Below are 21202 nucleotides of genomic sequence, written 5' to 3'. Positions count from 1 at the left end.
ATACACCATTTTTGAAAGGGTGTGCAACTAAATCTGTAGTGAACATAGGCTGGCCAGTCCCAACCTCAGCCCTGAAGAGGGGCTTGGGCATTTCTTGCTTTGGACAGAAGCATCTGTGAGGGTCAGTGGAGCCGTCCTACACAGGCCAAAGGGAAAGAAACCCCTGGGGATGCACCATCTATTCAGGCCAGGGAAGATCCTGCAGGTGGGGGGAGGGTCTGTGGGCCAAAGGAACCCCCGCCTCTCAGCTCCGTAATTCTACTGGCCATCACCCCACACCTCGAGTCCCCCTTTGCATTCACTTTCCCCGTGAGTTTTTCTGTTTGACTGACAAGTAAGCTCCCACGTCCAGGGGCATGTAGACATCTCTGATGTGTTTGACTCTAGGGGAGATCCGGGATGTAGGCTCTCTCACGATATGCAGGCTAGGCCAGGTGGGCTGTCAGGCAGTCCTCCAGACACAGGGGTCCGGCTCACGGCTGGACAACATGTTAAGAATTCTTCAAGTTTTTAAAAGAACTATGCTTCCCGCTCCCGCCCAGCTCTGCCCTCTGGGACAGGCTGCCTCCTCCTTTCTCAAGACAATCCTCAAGGACACACGTTCCTCCTCTCTGCTCAACAGCCCAGTCCCGGGGTGTCCTCCTGGCTCTCCATCTCAACCTGCTTTTGTGAGCTCTTCCTGGAAGCCAACCCCTGCACCCACCTGAGGCCACAGGGCCCAGCGAGAACACGCCCCCCACCCTCCTTCTGTCCCATTCTGCCTGCTGGGACCAAAGGCCACCTGCATTCCTGTCCAGACAAACGTAATCAACACCTCCTGTGTGTCGGACACGCAGCACAGCCCCTCAAGAAGCTCACAGAATGGGGATGCGACAGCAGTTAGGGTAACAAAAACCCCAAGATAAACAGAACAGAAGTTGGCGAGAGGCAAGGTCCCTGCTGCTAGTTACAGGGAAGGAACAGGGGTGGGGAGGGGACACCTACACAGGTACACAGAGGCAGGTCATAAACCACCACCCAAAATGAAGAGTTGGAAACATACACTCTCTCTCTCTCCTCTCCACAAACAACTGTAAGCATCGACCCTGCCCCTCTGGTACCTTCTATGACGTTCAAGGTTCTATTTTGACAGTGCTCACCCCCCAGTCATGGCTAAATAACCCAACCAGCACTGAAGCACCGTCCACCCATCAACACAGCCGAAAAGCCTGGATCACCCTGATAACCTCAGGACTTTTCTCTGTTGCCCATTTACCTTTTGGACCGTGTGGTGCAAGTCCAGGGCATCTGAAAACGTCTCTCTCCTGGAAACCACCTACTGTTTGCAACTGCAGAAACCAACAGCCCCGCCTAAGATCTAAGAATGTTGCGATGCTTTAAAATACACACCCAACAAGGGAGCAAGCAACACCCCTCGCAATTCCTGCTTCTGACCGTCGTGCAAGCCTGCCTTCAAGAAACGCCCCCAAGTAAGGGGAAGCCCTGGAAGGGGGGTAAATGCCAGCCTCCGCCCTTCTCCCCCCGCCCCGAGTTCAACAACAACGTCTACAGAGAAAACGGATTTTAAACAAAGACAAGATAGAACATCAAACGGAACCACCTTAACTCAGTAGCCGGTCCAAAGTGCTTTCTACTCTAGCTGGGATTCATCGGCTTGGTTCCTGAGATATAAAATTGGCATCAGAGACCAGAAGCCCGCATTCTAATTTCTTCCCCCAAACACGCAACAGAGTACGAAGCAGCTCTCACCAAGCGGATTTATCACGTGTGACCCCACGGAGTCGCACCCTACACAGTATTTCTGAGCCTGATAATATATGTTGGAAAACATTTTTTTTTTTACTGTAAGATATTTGCTCTTAACAAATTTTAGACTAGAATAAAAATTGCTTTTACACAAGAGTATTAAAAAGGAAAATAAAAACTATTAACGAGATTTCGTTTTTTAAACATCCGGAAGTTCTGACGTGATCAGAAAAGTTGACGCAAAAATGTTAAATCAGGGCAATAAAAATGCCTAATAGAATCGATGAGATTATTCGGTAAAAGCTGACCAAACTCGGTGAACTGGAGAAGTTACAGCCCGACCAGGGAGAGCCTGGCTCCAGGCGGGAAGAGGCAACCCAGGGTTATTAAATGACAATTTGTCAACCTAGGGGCCGATCGCCCACCACACAGATTTCTTGATGCCTGTCCTGGTCAGTCTCCGCTCCTGCTCGTTCCTGAACCTACACAAAGTGTGCAGACTGGGCGCCGCTCACAGCAGGCACACCACGCCCACGGGGACAGAGAGAAACTGTGCAACTTTCAGGGCAGAGGAGAAGGCAAGGAAAGCAGTGGCTGGAACCAGGCTGAAGCAGGACAGTCTCCTAAACTCACCTGCACATCATTTCCTGCAGTCCGAGCTCTGTCCTGCACATACAGCTGGCACTTAATAAATGCCTTCTCAATAAAAGAAATAAAGAAACCACTACATGCAATCTGGCTGTAGAGGGGAACCCCTAATGAGGGACTGAGTTGTAGGAGGATTCCCACCCTGGCCTCTGCTGGCTCAGTGTTTACACCACCCCCCCAGTATAAGTTAGGACTCACTTTGTCCTCAGGAACCCATCCCGCTGGGTTTCTCCACTGGTGGGACATCAGGGGGCGAGGCAGCCTCGTTAATGAACTGGCCCCAGGGGGCAATTCCAAGGCAACAGTCCTTGAAGATCACAACCCAAACCCTCCTTGCTCCAGACAGATAACATCTGCTCGTGTGGGCAGGAGGAGGGTAAGGAAAAGGTGCAACCAAAACAGGATTTTCCTTGAAAAGCAGAATTCGTGAAAGCACTTCGGAGAGGGATACAGTTTGGCAGTCAAATGCAAAGAACATGTACCGTGAACTGAAGATCTATGCTTGTAAGTGTCGTACATGTATATGTGATTATCATCACGGGGGGAGGACTTACACACTGGGAAGATGAGAGAGACACCGCCACCAAAGACAGCAGGTCGGTCCTGTGATCACGAGGGGTCCAGGCGCTGCTTTGCCCGGTGTACAAGCATTAGCTCTTTTAAGTCCTTTCGAGCCCACCAGACAGGTACTACTGTCCCCGGTTTTAAGGAGGAAACTGAGGCACAGAGAGGATCAACTATTTTCCCAAAGTCACACAGCTACCAAAGGGCAGCTGGACAGTAGCATACACTGTTCTGCCAAGAAAGAGAAAAATGGTGGTGTGGAGCAGGTGGGGAGCCATTTACAAAAACCTAAAACAAAGCAAGTACACAGACTGACTGACATAGACTTCTGTGTCTGCACATGTACCCACAGACACTCACAGGGAAATACTGGATTTGTCTATGTAAAATCTGCTATATCCAACAGGAAATACAAGGATGGCAGGATTCTTTCCGGTATGTCAACAGAAAGCCCCCTCTGAGTGCTTATATACACTTGAATAATTTAGGAAAAGCAAGGAGAAAGGACACTGACAGCATCTCGAGTCAGAATAATTAGCTTTGTTTTCTTAATAAATCTTGTACTTCTTCCCTCTTCATTAAGCTTAAGACCCTTCTGTAAACACTAAAATGATCAGCAATTTTTCCCCTATTAAAAAAAAATGGGTGCGGGGCGGGTATAGATAGCTCAGTGGCAGAGCGTGTGCTTAGCATGCACAAGGTCCTGGGTTCAATCCTCAATATCTCCATTAAAATAAATAAGCCTAATTACCTCCCCCTTAAACAAACAAAAATCAACATATATTCATTATAGAACACTGAATGGGGCGAGAGGAGAATGGGGCGGGGAGAACCAAATTCTACCAACTGAAGATAACTACTATGAAATATTCATGATCAGATTTCCCCCGTGAGTATTTCTCTGGCTTTATTCATAAATGTACATTCAATATTGGATCTTTCCACTTTAAGACAAGCCTTCTACTTATGTTATTTCAAACTGTGAAAGCATCATTTTAAAAAGAATGAGCTATTTTCCCACTGTTGGAGGCTTGAGGCATCTGTCTTTTTGCCATCAAATTATCCCATGACGAAGCATCCTGACGTATTAAGGCTTTTCTGGCACTGGGTGGGGGAGGGAGATTAGTAGGTCAGAGGGCACGCATGCTGTTTTGGAAGGCCGACGCTGGTTTCCATGTCTGAAGAGTCTGACTAATCACTTATCAGTCTCTGGCAGCATCTTATTGGCTATTCCATCAATACATGGACACGCACACCCGCCTGTACACACACGACAGTCTTGTCCCACTGGGTTTAATTCTATAGCAGAGAGTCAGGCCCGCGGACAGCCTGGGAGGAGAGCAGAGGTGGTGACATCAGCAGAGGCAGGTGCCCAGTCTCCAGACAAGCCCACACCAGAACAGACCGGATTCTCCCATCCAGCGCCAGATGCGGGTGCTGGCCGCTGTGGAGGAGCCAGGGTGCTCAAAGACACCCGCCTCCACACGCTACAGTGGCCCTCAGCGAGAGGCTCCCACGGGCAGCAGCGGCTGCTCCAGGAACACAGCCCGCCTCCGGCAGAGGCCCAGCTCCTGCCGACCGAGTTTAAAGGTGGCCCGCGGCCCGTGGCCCAGCGGAGCCCAGCCCGGACCATTGGGAGGGCAGGCACCCGGTACCCGGGGGCTCCTGCGCCCCAGCGGCCAGGCTCCTTCCCGCCTTTTCCTCAGCAACTGGAAAACCTGCAAGTCAGAGCAGGCATCTCGTCTGCATTCTCAACAGCACCTGACACCCAGGTACTGGGCTAAACACACCCCAAGGTTTGGGAGAAACGAGTCTTCACCGTGTCCTGTGATCTGAGGAGACGTCCACAGGGACCCTGAGGCCCACAAAGAAAAGGGAAGATTGGCTCAGTAACAGATTTCCCACCCAAAAGCTGCAGGCCCCAGCCTCCTCTACCCCCACGCGCTGCTCCCGCCCTCTGTCTGCGGACAACCACTGCAGCGGGGCCTATTTTAGGCAGATTTTCCACGTTAGAAAGCAAGTTGGTTAAAACGAGCACGATACACCTCCCACTCGTGACACTTTGTTTAATTCAAAATCAAACAGCAAAGCAGGAAAGGGGCCTGTTCAGCACGTTCGTAGATTTATAAACGGCCTTCTGCCCGGCGCCCCAGCTGCCCCGCCCCCTCCCTTCTTTCAGACGCAGCTGGGGAGGAATCCACTGACCTAATATTACTGGACAGATAATTCCTCGCCTCGGGGAAAGACTGGCAAAGCCCATGGCATCTGCCATTTCCAATCTTTGTTTTGAAATGGTAAACAGGGGCTCATGCCAGGCAGCTCGGGGTGGTGGTGGTGGGGGGGGGGGGCAGCAGGGAAGACACTCCTCTCCCAGTGAAAACTTTAAAATCCACCTACAGCTCCGGTGGAGGCACCGCTTTGCATTGGAAAACCGGGCATCTGACTCTACTAAAGCATCTCAAAGCCTGCAGTGGAGGAAATAATTGAATTAAAGAGTTGCTGTAACTCATCCAAGTGAGATAACAACCATCCAGTGGGAAGCAGAGACAGTGCCGTTCAAAGCCGCGGTGTCTAGAGATAGCGAGGAACAGGAAATATAATGTGGTTCAAAGGACAGATGGGACTTTCCTAATTGTCCCCAGATTCCTAGCAGCAGGGGTGGTAGCTAAATGGTTTCAATTAAAAGTTAAAGAAACAGAGAAAAGCAGGCGGTAAGTTATGCCTGGTGCCGATAAGACTCCTTCGGCGCAGTCTGAGGGATGCTCTGCCCTAATTTCACACAGCCCAGTGTCACCAGCACATGAGCGGTGAGGCCATCCCGACGTGTTGCTGTGACAAGGTGACAAATCTGTCTGTCGGATGCACTGTCATCAACGCTAGTGTGAGTCCGAGGGGATGAGTGCTGGGCAGGGCCACGTCTCAGCGCAGGGCCCCTCCGGCTGCTGAAGCTGCCTCCTCCACCCCCGGGACCAGCGGGCTGAAAGGAGCGAGCACAGGTGAACACAGGTGTGCAGGCGCACGTTTCCCAGAAGGACACAGAGACTGGGCCTGGAAGGTGACTTCCGTGCTACTCCAGGCTCCGTGTCCACATGAACCGGGCTTGTCTCTGTGACTCAAGTGCAGCGTGACAACAGGGATAGAGGTAACATCCTCCCCCAAAACCAGTGTCTCAAGTGGGGACACGCTCCACCCAAGGCACACCTGGTGATGTCAGGACACCTTCTGGGCTGTCACACCGGGGCAGGGAGGGAGGGTGAGGCTGGGCATCTGGTGGGGAGAGGCCAGGGGAGGGGTGCTTGTCCTACAAGGCACATGACAGCCCCCAACAAGGAATTATCGGGTCCAGAATATCAACGGTGCCAATGTTGAGAAACTTCCTTGGAAGAATCCTAAACTGAAGTTTCTCAAGTTTCAAAGGAATAGGAATGCCAAGAAATAGCTGGGGTCCACTGCACACAAGTGAATCTTCCACCAACATGGGATATAAGAAGACATCTCTGATGTGAAGGCGGGGCTGATAAAGGAGACAACTAGAGACAAAAGAAGGAACTCAACCAAGTTCATCCTATGAGCAGAGCAGACAGGCCCCACCACATGGGGACGAACTCATACCACGGTGTGCGGGGCCGGGCCCGAAGAAGTGGATTCAGAGAGATTCTGCCCCCATGCCGACCCACGCCCAGTGCGCAGAAGCAGAAGCTGAGGACGCAGAGGGACATCTGGAGCCTGGAGGGTGGCAGCAGCCTAGGTGGGGTCTTAGCGAGAGTCTCTCAACCCCACCCCAAGTTCAAGTCTCCCAGTCATGCCACCAACTGTGCTCTGAGCAAAAGCTGGACACGCACCTACAAAAGCACATCTCAGGAAGGAAACACCAAATCCCTCAATGTTAGAAGGTCCTTAAGTGACAGGCAAAGAGAGGGACGGAGGGTCTCAGAAAGCCAAGCTCAACAGGTAAGAACTAAAAACGAACAACCAACACCCACCAGCCCACTCTCAGGACGCAGCCTGGGCCCAGTGGTCACTAACCAGGTGGGGGGAAGGGTGAGGAGCTGGGGACGGGGTCCTGCATCCCCCTGGGACCGACAGGTAAACGGCAGTGGTTCCAGGTCTTCACTTCCTCAGCCCCAGTGGCATCCTTCCTGGGAAGCCCTTCGACAGCACATCCAGAGGCAAACCAGGAAAATGAAGGATGGGGTGGAGGCATTTTCCCCTGCCCCTTTTAAATGCTTATGGGTTTGGGTTTTGTCCCCATTATAAAATAAACAGAAGCCAGCAAAAACAAAAACAAACAAACAAACAAAAACAAAGAAATAAGTGTGAAAAATCTGGGAATAAATAAGAAAATCTGAATATTCCTTAATTATACAGCATGACAATTCCTTAACTTTTTGCTGCTGAAGTTAATATTTCCTGATCATCTTTTTTTCTGAGAGTAGGTTAAAAGAGAAAGAGAAGGCACTGAACTCAGTTTTCAATCCATTATTTGAGGGGTGAAGGGGGAAGAAGCCCAACATTACAAAAAGTGAAAAAAACAAAAGTGTGAAATAAAATAATATGGCGAGGATGATAAAACCCTCGCATGATTTGGGATGGAGCCTCAGGAATCTAATGCTGACTGATCAAAGTTTGGTATTTCCCAGCTCGGAAACAGGGACAACAGACCACAGACCAACAAAAGCAGAGAGAAAAAAAAAAAAACCAAACAAAAAAGAAGTCGTTAGTCTCCAGAATATAGATGAAGTCGTGTGGTTGTTTACAGATCTCCTTGTGGGGGAATCTGCCGGGTTAGGTTCCACAGACACAGCTCGGCCTGACGAACTCTCTCACTAAAGACCACCACGTACATTACGGTTTTAAAAAAGAAGGTAAGCTAACTCCGGTAAGAAACACAGAAGTCTATGTACCATGAAATATCTCCAGGAGACTTGTTTAGCGAAATTAACTAGCAGTTTAATGGGGGGAAAGCCTGATATACAAGGGCGCCCCGATTTCGTCAGAGAAATTAACATTTCAATCCTGTTTTTATCTAGAAGTCATTAAACTGTGCAACATAAATTATTGGAAGTGTAGCAGAGAATTAACTCTATTCATCAACGAAGTCCAAACACTTTAGAGTGCATCAGTAATGAAAAAACAGCTCTACATTTCTATCTCTTCTCATTAAAGTAAACCGGTTTTCCCCCCTCTCAGTATATAAAACTGTCTTCTCTTCATATAATTTATATTACCATAAGCTGGCTCACATTCTAAACTATTACACGCCTCCAATTAATTTTTGCAGCTTTTGCCTGAAAATTTAATGAGATAGTAGTGTGTGAACCTGCTGACTCCAGATTACGTGTGTGCTCCCAATATTAATGTTGGCATAATAAAATAATCCGACCCATTCTTGATGAGAGAGGCTCCCCTCGCCACAGTGAGAAAGGTAACGCGTAAGCCAGGTCCACTCATCTCCCGCTTTTAAATCCAATTATAAAATGTACTGGCCTCAGAGTAAACTGCACCTGCTCATCAACCTGGGGAGGAAGAGAGGAGCCGCACATTCTTATTATCCCCCAAATCCATTTCTAGAAAACACTCCAGCCAGCAGTTAAGACGGATGACTGTCTGTCTAAGACCTCAGCCCTCTCCACTGCGGAGCGAGGAGTCTGCTCTTAGAGCCAATCCCGAGGCAGCCAAGGTGAGCACCCAGCAGGACGGGGTCCGAGAAACCCCTCACCCAGTCCAGCTGCAGGTGCCCCCAGGACACACACGTCACAAGGTGCCCACACCCTGACGTGGGTGCGTTTGTGTGTACATCTGAGTGTACAAGTTCAGCCAGAGATGAACAGGTCAGGGGTGCTGGAAACTCAACGACAGCCTCAGTGGCAACCCCTCTGTGGGGATTACCTTTTGCCAAAGGGTGTGGGTTCAAACAAAAGGGAAGAGAAGCCAACAGTGAAAGCAGTGGTGGCTACAGTCACTGACCACCATTCATGAAGGACCTACCATGCACATGTCTTAAACTGCACTGTGACTTCGCGGCCGCCAGCCACTGGGCAGGTGTGAAGCAGGCTGTGTTCAGCCTAGGGAATGGGCTGGTGCAGGACCCCAGGCAGGTGACCTCAGAACTCACAGCCCGTTCCTTACCTAGCCTGCTAAGGATGACAGCTACACACGCCATCGCTGGTGGCTGTGACTGAGTGAAAACAGGAGGATATACAGCACCGAGCAGTGTCGGCGCTTGGCTGGCCCTTAATACATCACTTGGCTGGAGTCTGTGTGTCCAGCAGCCTGCAGGAAGGCCGGGACCTGGGGAATGAGAGGGCCAGGCTTCTGAGGAGAAGACTCTGCTGTTCATTCCTCTCCCCCGCCTTGCCCCCACCCCAGCCACACCCTTGCAGTGTCAGCGAGCCAGCATGGGGGCTGCTTCCACAGGACAGCCACTCTGGGGTTTGAGCTCCCCTCCCTGCACTGGTCCAGCCTGTGGGCCTGGCTACTGCAGAATCTAAGGGGCTTGTCCTGGTCTGGAGACACCCCCAGCCAGGCTGGGCTGGCGGGGAAAGGAGCTCTGGACCCCATACACACAACGCAACAAGGTCGCCTGGCTGTGGGCATTTAGGTCAGGAAGCCCCCTCTCAGAGGTTGTTCGCTTGTAAACAAACTTGGGGTCTACAGTGAGAGAATAGCCATCAAACCAGCTGGTCAGGTGCACTCAACATCCAACCCTTTATACCAAGATCCAAACTGTTTTGGGAGATGGAGACAGAGCAGAACATGCTGGGGGTGCAGGTCAAACCCAGACCGGGGTTCAAACCCCACCTCTGCTCCTGCCAGGAGCCAAGAGAAGGCAATTAATCTCCATTATTTGTTAAAATAATAAAAAAATAACTAAGATGCCCCCGCCCCACCACTACTTTGCAGGGCCAGCCACACAGACGAGACCGAAGGAGGCGGCGTGCCTAAGAGGCACAGGTGAACTCAGAGCACTCAGCTCATCCGGCTTCCTTTTGAGGGCAAGCGCGGGACCACTCTGGGACTCCAAATAAAAGAGGCGGCTTTTCAACCCTGCCTTCCACGGCCAAGGAAGGCCAGAGACAGGGGCTCCAGCACCAGGCACACTGAAGGCACACTCCTCCCCCTCAACCTGGAGCATCTCCCACCAACTGCTGAGGAAACCCTCCTTTTACAGGAGGCTGCATTTAAAGGCTGCAGCCCCTCACACCTGATAGGAAGAGACAGGACACTTCCTGGCTACAGATTTGCAAGAAAAATAAGCTCTTGAGTTACCAAAACCACTGCCTGAGACAAAACACAAAGGTGCGCAGCTACCGGAGAAGGTGGCATCTCCAAGGAGGGCAAAAGGGCTCTCAGGACTGCCCAAGCCCAAGCTCACTTACTTGCTCTGAACCCATCACTCCAGCCAGTTTGGTTGAGGCTGGGGGTTGGGGGCAGGGGCCCAAGACTAGAGCTGGCCACCCTGGGCTCTGCCTGGAACTAACACGATCCCAGCACCCTCAGATCCTCTAGCTCAAGGCACCCTCAAAATAGGGTTCTACAAGGTCTCAGGCACCAAGAAAAGGCCCCCAAATTCCACACTGCCAAACCCTGGGGAAGACACAGTATGACTCAGTAAGGTCACAGAGTGAAAACCTTTCCTTATGTTGAAGAACGGAAGCTATTAACTGTGTTACTGGCAAGCACAGATGTTGTCTATATCTAAAAATTCCCAAATAGATCAATTAGCATATTATAAAGAATTTACTTTCATTTTCCCTTGACAGAGCATAAAAGCCAAAACACAAGGCTCAGTTTGAAACTGACAAGTGCATATAGCAGGAGATGCTCTATTAAATGGAGACAACAGCAAAAGAAAATGGTATTTATAACGATTAGCCACCTAATTAATTCTAAGAGCAGAACGTCAAAAGCTATAAATCCATCTCTTTGGTAACTGAAGCTCAACATCAAACAAGTCACTTCTGCACTGAGAAGGGAAGCCTAACATCCTCCTGAGATGTGCACCCAGCAGTATGGCCTTTCCATCTGTTTCCCGGGTAAGGTGCTCGAAATATAGGTGGAAAAGCAATGGAAGGCTGGAATTCGGGGGAATAAATACACGTGCACACACACAGGAGGAGCGGCAATAAATTCTAAAATTAAAACAGTTTAGGTATCAGCAATGTGTATACATTTTAATAGAGTTCTAGGATGTGCATTCATCTCCTTCTGGGGCAATTAGCTCAGTTTAAAGGGAGGAATCCTCAAGCTTCCGCCCTGTGATGAAATCTGGGAGCCTTTTATGTTTCTCCAGCTTGGCTATAGTGGGATGTGTGTGGAGGAAAATTCTAAGACAGACAAAGGTATAACATTATTATCCTCTGAAACTTTATGCATTTTCCTTACTTGTATGTTCAGGAATTACCCTTTGGGGGAGGAGAGTCGGGGGCTAAAAGGACTGACGGAACACGTGCATGAATAATAAGAAACCAAAATTGATTTAATAGATGCAGGGTTGTCCTTCTTCCTATAGTTCCTGAATTCTCTTCCTAGGTTGCAAATCAAAATCTGCATTTAAATAGAATATTTTTAATGTAAAAAAGGAAGCCCTAGGGTACAGAGGTATTGCATTCAGTATCCATGGGCACAACATTGCATTTTAAATGAGGTGGCATTTTGAAATATACTGAATATATTACATATTCCAAATTGTCTTCTTATTACTACTATTTTTACCAAATTCTTCTAAATAAGAGGCATGTTTCTTTTATGGCCAGGACTGTTAATAAAAGTAATGTGATATTACATCATGCTATCAATTGAATTTTGAGAAAAGATTACCCTGATCCAGGGATCTCATAAGCCCCTGGCTCTGATAACTCCAGCCATTATTCAGTGTGAAATTCAAACAGTCTGAATTCATTAACATTGGTTGTTACAAATCTGCATTTTTAGACTTTGCCATAAAATGCAAGAGTCCAAACCCGGTGACCTGAATCTAACAGCCTTTCATGTGAAGTGGCCGTGCTAAGCGGCCTCTCCCAGCGCAGCTCTCTGGATAAAGCCCCATGTGCTTGTCCTCTCCACGGCTGACCCGGTCACCGCTGGGCAGAGATGGGGGCCCAGTCAGCCTCGGCCCCGCTGGTCACACCTCATGTTCAGGCAAACTGCAGAGATCTGAGGCATCGACAGGAAAGAGGGGACCTGCTCCCACAAGGACGCACATCATTAGACAGGAATCCAGGCAGCCAGTCACACCTGGGCACGGTACCCTGATGCCAGCACCTCACCTCTGCTGTGGCTCCGGATCCGCTCAACCTCAGGAAATTAAGTAACAACTCAAACTCACTCTGCAACATATGGGAAAGGCTTCAGGAAATCCCACACCTTCACCCCTTGATGAAGACAGATCATTACTGGGTTGATGGGAAAAGGCGGCTCGTTCCACTCCCAGCATCCCAGGAGGAAAACACAACAGAACTGCCAGGAACAAGGAAGTCTAGAGTTCCCAGGCATCTTCCACCCACACGTTCAAACAGCCCGGGCTACAGGTGCCTCCTTGGAGAGACACACTCTCTGCTCTCCTCCAGTTGTGGGCGGGTCACCCCTCCTCGCTAAGTGAACAACTGTCCTCTCATTTACTGATGCTGTGATGGTGACGATGACGACGATGACTGGCAGTCATTCTCTGTTAAGCCCTTACCAGGTACTTGCTAAGCCCCCCTCGGTGATTGCCGCATTGACCCCCCACAACTCTTGAGACTCAGTATTACTACTGACCCCCATTTGGCAGAGCGGGATCCTGAGCACTAAGCACAGAGGGGCTTAGTGCCTTGTCAGGCCCAAGGCTGACTCCATCGGGGTGGCCCAGGTCACCCTGCAAGCATTTCTTGGCCCTGGTTTGAGAACCCCTCCCCACACCCAACACCAAGACCAAGGCCAAGTTTTGGCCTGGCCACTGGAATCTTTACCTTCCCCATGCAAACACAAGAAGGAGGTGCCAAAAAGCTGCTGGGCTCTGGAGGGACACCCGTTACGATGCAATTTCAGACGAAAGACTAACACCGCATCACTCTGCTCTGTTTAAACAAGCGAGCAGAAGGCTTTTTGGCCTTAAACAGGCCTCTGTGGTGCTGCTGCTTGAGCCCGTGGGAGATCAGAGCACAAGTCAGCAGGAATCCTTCTTCTTAGAGGAAGCTGCAACCCTATGTCGTGGGTTAGAGGTCATCTGCTGTAACTAGGAAGTGGCACTGAGTCTGACTGAGTTATGAAAAGCCAGGAGTACTGTACTCTCAAATTTAGGGCTTTTAACAAACATGGGACTCAGGTCATAAGATACACATGCACAAAATACCAGCTTCCAAATTTCCAAGGCAGGCAAAGCAAGCAACCACCATGCTGGGTCCACGAAAGAATTTGATACACGTGCCATCTGTGCTTCAGGCCCAAGGGACCCGGGGCCACGGGTCCTCATGATCTCAGCTCAGATGCAATCAAGGCAGCTGAGTCACACCCTCCTTGCCCAGGAAGCTGCCACAAGCACTGCACCAGATGCCAGGAGAGCACAGCTGAGTGCCGGAGCCACACCAAACTCAAACTCCCTGCCCCACCTGCACGCAGGAGAGGCAGGGACATGCTCTCCTGTTGCGGAAAGCTCAGGAATATGGATTTATTATTTCAGGGCACATACACCTCCTCCAAACAGGTAGCAGAACATGCTGGTTTGCCTTCTGTCTGCAGGAAACAGTCCGAGCTCACGCAAAATCAGCCCCACCTTCTGACAGATGCTCCTTCACGGATGGACCCAGCCACCACGTCCTGGGATTCACTCGTTCAAATACAGTCCTGTGGCATCTAGCGTGCGGACCACGTATAGAAAATGAAAAGAGATGACGAGGGTGTGGGAAATGGCCTGTGCCTCAGAGAGCTACCTCAGTGACTTCTAATCACTCTGGAAGGTTCTGCAGAGCACCGCTCCTGAATCCGAGTCCGTTTATGAGACCTTTGTCTCATTTCACTTGATAGGGTTAGAAGGCCCAGCATCATCAAAGGAACTAAAAAGTCTTGGGTCCTGGTGCTGACAATGACTGGGCACTCCTCCCGCACTCAGGATACATGTGATGGGTCCCTGTGCTGACAATGACTCGGTACTCCTCCCGCACTCGGGGATACATGTGAGGACTAAGCCGTGTTGGGGGTGGGGGATGATGGCAAAGATAAGCCCAGCAGGTTAGCAATATTGATTAAGAGATGCATGAGGCCAAGGCAATAATATCTCACAGGACACAGAACCCACCCTCCCACGGTGCTTCTGACACGATGTTTCCATTGCTGAGTTGCGGACAAGGATACCTGCCTCCCGTCTGCAGAAGGGGCAGGACGCAGGTGGCCATGACCTGATGAGTCTCCTCCTCATGGTGGGGTGGGGGGTGGGGGGTGGGGAAAGGCCTGTTCTGAGGCTCTGGTGTCCAGAACGAAAGCACCACCCAGCAAACAGCCTCCCTGCTGGACCTGACGAAACCGATCCGGTTGCTGCCCTGCGCTGCTTCAGCTGAATTTTTCAAGGAGTTGCAGGTTACACCCTGTCCAGGCCAACAAAGGTTTCCTTTGAGTTAAACAATGTATAGCTGAACCGGAAGAGGGACGGCGACCACAGACAAAGTGTTGAGTTACAAGACACAGGAACCAGATAGCTTTGCACAAGGTCTCATCTCCTGCAAGCCTCCTGTTAAAAGGCAGCACGCTACAGTCTGATAAATCAAGGCTGCTCTAAACGGATCCGACTGCGAGCTCACGGGGACATCCGATCCGTCAGCCTGGAGAAAGGACGGGACGGGGGTCCCGGGTGGGAGCCACTGCGGATGACCAGCATACGCTTCTGAAGAAACGGAAATAATGAAACACTGAGATCAGATGCTCGGAACTGCTACTCACCCATGGCTTGTGTTTTTCACCCCTGCACATTAGCATTTTTCCCCCTAATGCTCTATCCTTTTGCCGAATATAATTAATTTTAACAGCTTCTGCAACTTACCCACAGGTTGCTGCTGTTTCCTTTAAACAGTATACTGCTGAGAAATTGATTTGTTTGCTCCCTCTGCCTAAAGAAACCGTATCATGAAATATGTATAAATGTCACTGATCAGGCTGCTGCTTTAGAGAACTAAAGAAAAATGTCCCATTTTAACTCCACACACAGGACTCCGCTCATGGCAGATACCCTCATGTGTTACCCATCTGCCCACACACAAAAACTGATGAATTACATAGCATTTTCTTTTAAAACCTCCCCTATTTATCTTTAACTGGTACAAGTCTAAGGGAATTATCTTAATTGCTACGTGGAAAGAATGAATTGCAAATGCATTCAGTTAACCAAGGCGACTTTATTTTTAACAGCATGGGGCCAGGTGGGAGTTGCCAAGTTTGCCAAAAATAAATGAATGAATCAATCAATAAAGCAAATGTGTTCAGTTGGGTGTTAGATGGATGCTGGGGAAGGGGGAAGCCATAGGCAACGGGCTCGGGGACACAGCCTCCACCGTGGATGCAGAATTTCAGCCATTTCCCAAAGCTTCACTTTAGAAAATGCACTGAATCAGGATCCAGAAATTAAACGATGAAGAAGTCAGGGGAAGTACCCAGGATCACGTGGGCTGTTTCTTGTACTGCGGAGTATTTCCTTAGCATGTGAAGGTGAGGGAGTTGCTGCTAAGTTGAAAGCAATGCCAGGTTCACACTTGAACCTGGGGAGGTGTGGGGTACGTTCTGCCACAAAAACTTAGATGGAAGTACAACTGAAATGACCTAAAACTAAGACTATGTTGTAAAAAGATGTTATTGGTGTCGTGCATTTTAGAAATGCTAGTTACAGTGGCAGCGGTAACACATAAATGCTCAACAAAAAATATTTATTCAAAGAAATAACCTCTTGCTCTCCCGTTAATCACACCCGGAATGCCTGGTTGAGACCCAAACATTTTTACACGAGAGCTCAGCTCCCACCCACTCACACACTGACTGATACATCCTCAATCTGAAACTTACAGTCAACATGAAATACCACTTCCTTCAACAAGCACGGCCCCTACCCTGCCGCAGGCCGTCGCCTCCCCCCACCCCCCCCACCCCCCACGCACATACGCTCCACCGTCTCAGGAGAATAAGCTGTCCTGTAACCTGGGCTGCTGTTCCTCTGTCCATCGGGGTGACCAGGGGCTGGAATGCCTGTCTGCAGCTTGTTCGGGTGCCACAGAGTGGCTTTCTCTGCACACAGCCGTACCCTTGGGGATAAGCAGCAGCCCACGGTCAGCACCCCCCTTCACGTGGACCAAGTGCTTGCTTGGGGCAGGGGCCGATTCCGTCATGCACATGAGCCCAGAAACTTTCCAGAGAGCTGTGGACCCCAGGAGCCATCACCCACAGAGTCATCACTACAGAGGGACCCTGCATACTGGCAAAGCAAGACACCTGACTGCAGGATTTCAGCAGGGACAACGGGAAACCTGAGTCTGGGGTGACACTGTAGGTCTCTGAGCCCCAGGTCTACTCGCAGGCCCCCTGTGTTGGCATATGATCTCAGCATCAATTTTTTTACTAATGAAAATTGGGATCTTAGCCCAGGTCATCAGAACCTTGGGAAGGGAGGACCACACCCCTGTATGTGCCAGAGAAACGCTGGATGATGTGCTCAGTCATGGCCCAACCCCGGCCCCGCCAGGAGAGGGCCACGACTCCACTGCTTTCCAACAGCGCTGCAAGAACCCCCCATCCCCTCCTCATGCAGGGCCCTCGAGCAGGAACACAGTTCAGTAGAGACCCTCCCTGGCCAGGAACCCCAGGACGTCCAGGCAGGCTTGCTTATTCCAGACACATGGATGACAGAGTTCCGAGCCACCGTGGCTGGTGATTCAACTTTGATTAGGACCAGCAGTCTTGAGGGGTGGGAGGTGGGGAGCATCACTAACACAGCAGAAAATGACCAAGCAGAATTCAGGGGCTAGGGGCTTGGCCCCGTGTAACCAGGACAAGGACAGACTGCGAAAACAGAACAAGTGGACTGGATGCATGATCTCTCTGGTCCTGCCCAGGAGCTGTGCTGAGATCTGGAAATTCTCAGGAGGAAAGGACAAGGGCTGAATCAACACCTCCTGGAGAAGGGCTCCTATGTGAGCTTGAATCTGCAGTTCAGGAATAAAACATAAACATAAACAAGAACCAAGAACCCAGAGCTCCAGCTGGGCCCCTCCTCCCCCTCCACAGAGAGCTGGCTGAGGCTCCAGCAGCATCTTCCCCACCGCCCCCACCTCGGCATCCTGGCTGTTTCTCATCTAGAGGTCCCCTGGAGATGAAAGGCCCAGCGTATCTTTCTCTAGGTTGTGGTTTCCGATGTTGGCAGCTGTGCCTCTAGCCTAAAAACTGGAGCAGGATCGCACGTCCCCAGTGCAGGCTGGCTGGAAACCCTGTACGAGCGATGACCAGGGCAGGCTGAGAGTGCAAGAGGATGCTCAGAGGCCAGTGCACTCGGACCAGCGTAGCCATGACCCAGTACCTCCACTGCTCAACCATCAGCAGTCAGACCCACTGCAAGGTGTAGGCACCTGTTTCTGCAGGGAGGGAATACTTTCCCTTCTGTTTTGTGGGGAAGAAAGCTGTGTTGGCAGAAATGCAGCAGAAGCCTTAAAGGACTAGAAAGATGACTTCACCCAGCCCCGCCGGCCCACTAAAGCCACACTCAGATCACAATAGCCTGGTCCTGTAGGACACCTCGCAAGGCCCTGCCTTGAGTCACTAGCACCTGGGGAACCACAGATCACCTTTCTCTGTGGCTTTGTGAGGCAGGTCAAGCTCCCACATCATTATCACAATCTGTCAAAATAACACAGTGCACAAGCTTCTCTGGGTGCAGGCAGCCGGATTCGCTGTCATGTCTTTGCCAAACCACAGCCACTGCCACTTCACCATCATTTTACAGAATAAAAGCTAAGGGTTGTGATTTGTATTTCCACTTAGTTGTAGACATTGAGCCAAAAGCTCTTATTTTCCCCCGACACATCTGTGAAAATTACCAGGTAACTCAGTACCGCTGCAAATATTAATGCTTACTAACAAAATGGCACAAGAAGAACAATGATCCATCTGAACCATCAGAGAACTAACTCCGATTCCAGGAGAAGCCAGCCAACCAGAGGGCACATTAAGTTTTCACTGTGACAAGTAACAACGTGCAGAATGGACAGTAAAAACAGAACAAAATGCAACAGACTGAAATGTAGCGTGCTGTCACTCATTAGTGAGGACAAAATGAGTCTCTCTGGGGGAGAAAGCTAAAATATCTGATCTGAAGTTATGAAAAGAAAAGGCCACAACCCAGAATGTCAGGTCTAGAATAACAGAAATATAATGCTTTTAAATGAGGATGCACTTGAGGGGGAGGGTATAGCTCAAGTGGTAGGGCACATGCTTAGCATGTACAGGGTGCTGGGTTCAGTCCCCAGTACTACCTCTAAAAATAAACAAATAAGCCTAATTATCTCCTCCCCCCGCCAAAAAAAAAATTACACAAGGACACACTCAAATATACTAAGAGGACAAAAATGACGTATAAATGGTTCTAGCACCGTACAGGTTTGCCATCCTGAGACTGTGACTTTTCATGAATTTGGGGGTTTTTTTGGCCTATTTCCTTCTCTTCTGCCCCCCCCCCCAAAGTCTAAACCAGAGATCTCAACAGGTGAGCCACCAGATTGAAATCAACATGTGGGTCCCTTCCTGGGGTTGCATTTCAAGATACCCCTCTTGTGTTGCTATGTACTGACTACAGGTGGGGCTGTGTGAATAGTTACCAAAAAAGTGGGGTACAACTTACCAGGCAGTGATGAGCGAGACAGAACAGAGCCAAGAGCCAACACATGCTCCTGGGACACGTAAGAGCCCCACCCTGTGCATATACACAAGGGTGGTCAGGGACAAAGGTTAACCTACTGGCAGGGTGCCTGGTGCTGGGGAACAGCCGGGCTAACAGGGCCACAGTCAACGTGGGTGTGGTCGCAGACGCCCCGAGGCATCCTCCAGGTAACGGCCAAGCTCCAATTACGGTCAACGCCAGTGTCATACTGAGCCTCTCAAGCTCTTCCAAAGTGCTGTCAAAAACTGTGACCCCAAATTATGCCCAAAACACGTTGAGTGTTTGGAACCATCGTACAAGGCCAATTGTCTGAGCGTGCCAGGTGCTCAGGGAAAACCTGACATCAGGAATTGTGCTGCAATTTCATTCTGATATTGGATGCACTTATGCAATGTCAATGTTCCTCTCTCCGAGATGGAGATCAGTGATGAACAGGATCCCGCAGTGGTTTGATGATTAGGTTGAGTCAAATGAAAAAGTCCATTTCATCCGTATACTCTGCAGTTCCATGTTTTTCTCTTTAGAGAAACAGTTTTCCACCCTCAGTGCCTATAAAATTACCAAGCACCCCTCTCTAAATTCTGGCTATCCAGCCAAGATGCTTCCCCAACCAGCAGGTGAACTTGGGCTCCTTTCTGAGAAGGACTCGAGGATGGGGCACTGCCAGTGCTTGGACACAGAACTGGGTGCTTGTCGGGGGTGCTGAGGGGTTTTCATCACTGTGACCCACTAAAAACATCTTCAGCCCTAGTACTCAATCCCGGAACGAACACTCTACCAACCCCAGGCCCACAAAGAACTTGTACAACATCCCTGCCCGAGAATCTCAGGCAGGCAGATTCCTACACACAGGGGCTGCTTCTTCTTTTTTTAAAAAAAGGTTTCTTTTATAAGAATGAGAGCCAGAAAAGAAAAGTTGGCCTCAAAGGGCAAAATAGAATGTATATGGTTAAGAGTGGCCATCGTGACTTACTAATAGATAGACCCATGCCCCAATGCAAAGATTCTTAGAAGTGTTCAAAGATTACAGAGTCCTCTCTGATAAATAACCCTCTGTGAACTGCACGCTCTGGTGCAGCCTTTGGTCGGGCAACACTTCTTAGATCACTCTTGGGAATGTTTCTGGACTTTCACAACAAATTACATCTTAAAAGGCAGGGGCCTGGTGGACATATCAGTGCAACTACGCAATCCACAAATAAGGCCTCCAAGAGTGACCTGCTGGTGAGCAGGACCCATGGGCCCAGCTCCTGGGCAGCAGCCCCCGTGTCTGCAACAAAGCCTCCTCCGTGGGAGAAGGGAGGAAAACACATGGTCAGATCCTTCCCTGGGCCACAACCAACTGTGCTGAGTGGGTTCAGGCCGAGGGTCAGCCTGGCCCCCCAGGCAGCCACCTGCAGCACTGAGGGAAGCCAGGCCTAAGGCTGCAGTGGTGAATCTGACCTTTCTCTAAACCTGAAGGTCTGTCCCACTCAATACTGCAGGGAACGAGCCTAGAGGTTTGACGGAAAGAGCACCGAGGAAACTAGCTCACACACACTCTTTTTTTCTAGCTCCAAGATGACGTTGGCAGCTCAAGGAGAAAACATTTTTTTCCCCAAGCAGGATAAAAATCAATCATTTATGAGAAGTTGCCACTTTGAGACATTGAGTAAGATCGAGGTTTTGTGGGAAATGGCGAAGGGCTTGCCGAAATTAAACTCAGGACCCCCAAAGCCCTTGCTATGGGGGGAGGATGGAACTGGCATCGCTATTTCTCAACCGTACTCCAAATGGGCGCAGACGACTGAATGCTGTCCTCGGCGCACACCCACACTCCTGACCCGTGACACCACATGCAAAAATCATTCTACGGGCGAGACCTCACAGAGGCTGGTAACTCTCAAAACCTTCGCCCATTAAAGACGCGCTGTCATCAGGAGCGGCTTCCTTCCCAGCGGCGTCCATCTACCACTTTACTCGAGCCACTCGGGGTGGTGTGAGACTACTTCCCTAATTCACTTTTATTCTTTGTAATTAATATGTCGAGAAGTCCTAACACGACTGCATTCTGACTCGAGTTTCCTAGTAGCGTAATTTCCGTTGACTTATCTCTATGGCAGCAGCAACAATCACTTTACGCTCAACTATACTGCTTCAGGGTTAATTACATGTATTTTGCTTTTGATAAATGAAAATAACCAGATGCAATTAATTGAAAGACAATCAATATGATCCCACTATCAGACGCCCCAGTGAAATACCCAGAGGCTGCCGGGATCCACAGTCATCAGTTAATTGAAAACACACTCCAAGGGGGATTTTTTTTTTTTTTTTTTTAGAAACCCTGAACTTTTACCTGGAGATATTTTATAAGAA

The 21202-nt window shown here is 49.8% G+C and overlaps 1 protein-coding gene across 4 annotated transcripts in view; it reads right to left on the bottom strand.

The window, feature by feature from the left end:
• Positions 1-21202, bottom strand: part of CTBP2 (C-terminal binding protein 2) — a 152460-nt gene that overhangs the window by 83501 nt on the left and 47757 nt on the right. The window lies entirely within an intron of this gene.

The sequence above is a fragment of the Camelus bactrianus genome, chromosome 11 (genome assembly GCF_048773025.1).
Source record: "Camelus bactrianus isolate YW-2024 breed Bactrian camel chromosome 11, ASM4877302v1, whole genome shotgun sequence".
NCBI lineage: Eukaryota > Metazoa > Chordata > Mammalia > Artiodactyla > Camelidae > Camelus > Camelus bactrianus.
Note: the sequence above shows the minus strand (reverse complement) of the source record. Positions and strands in the feature narration are given on the sequence as shown.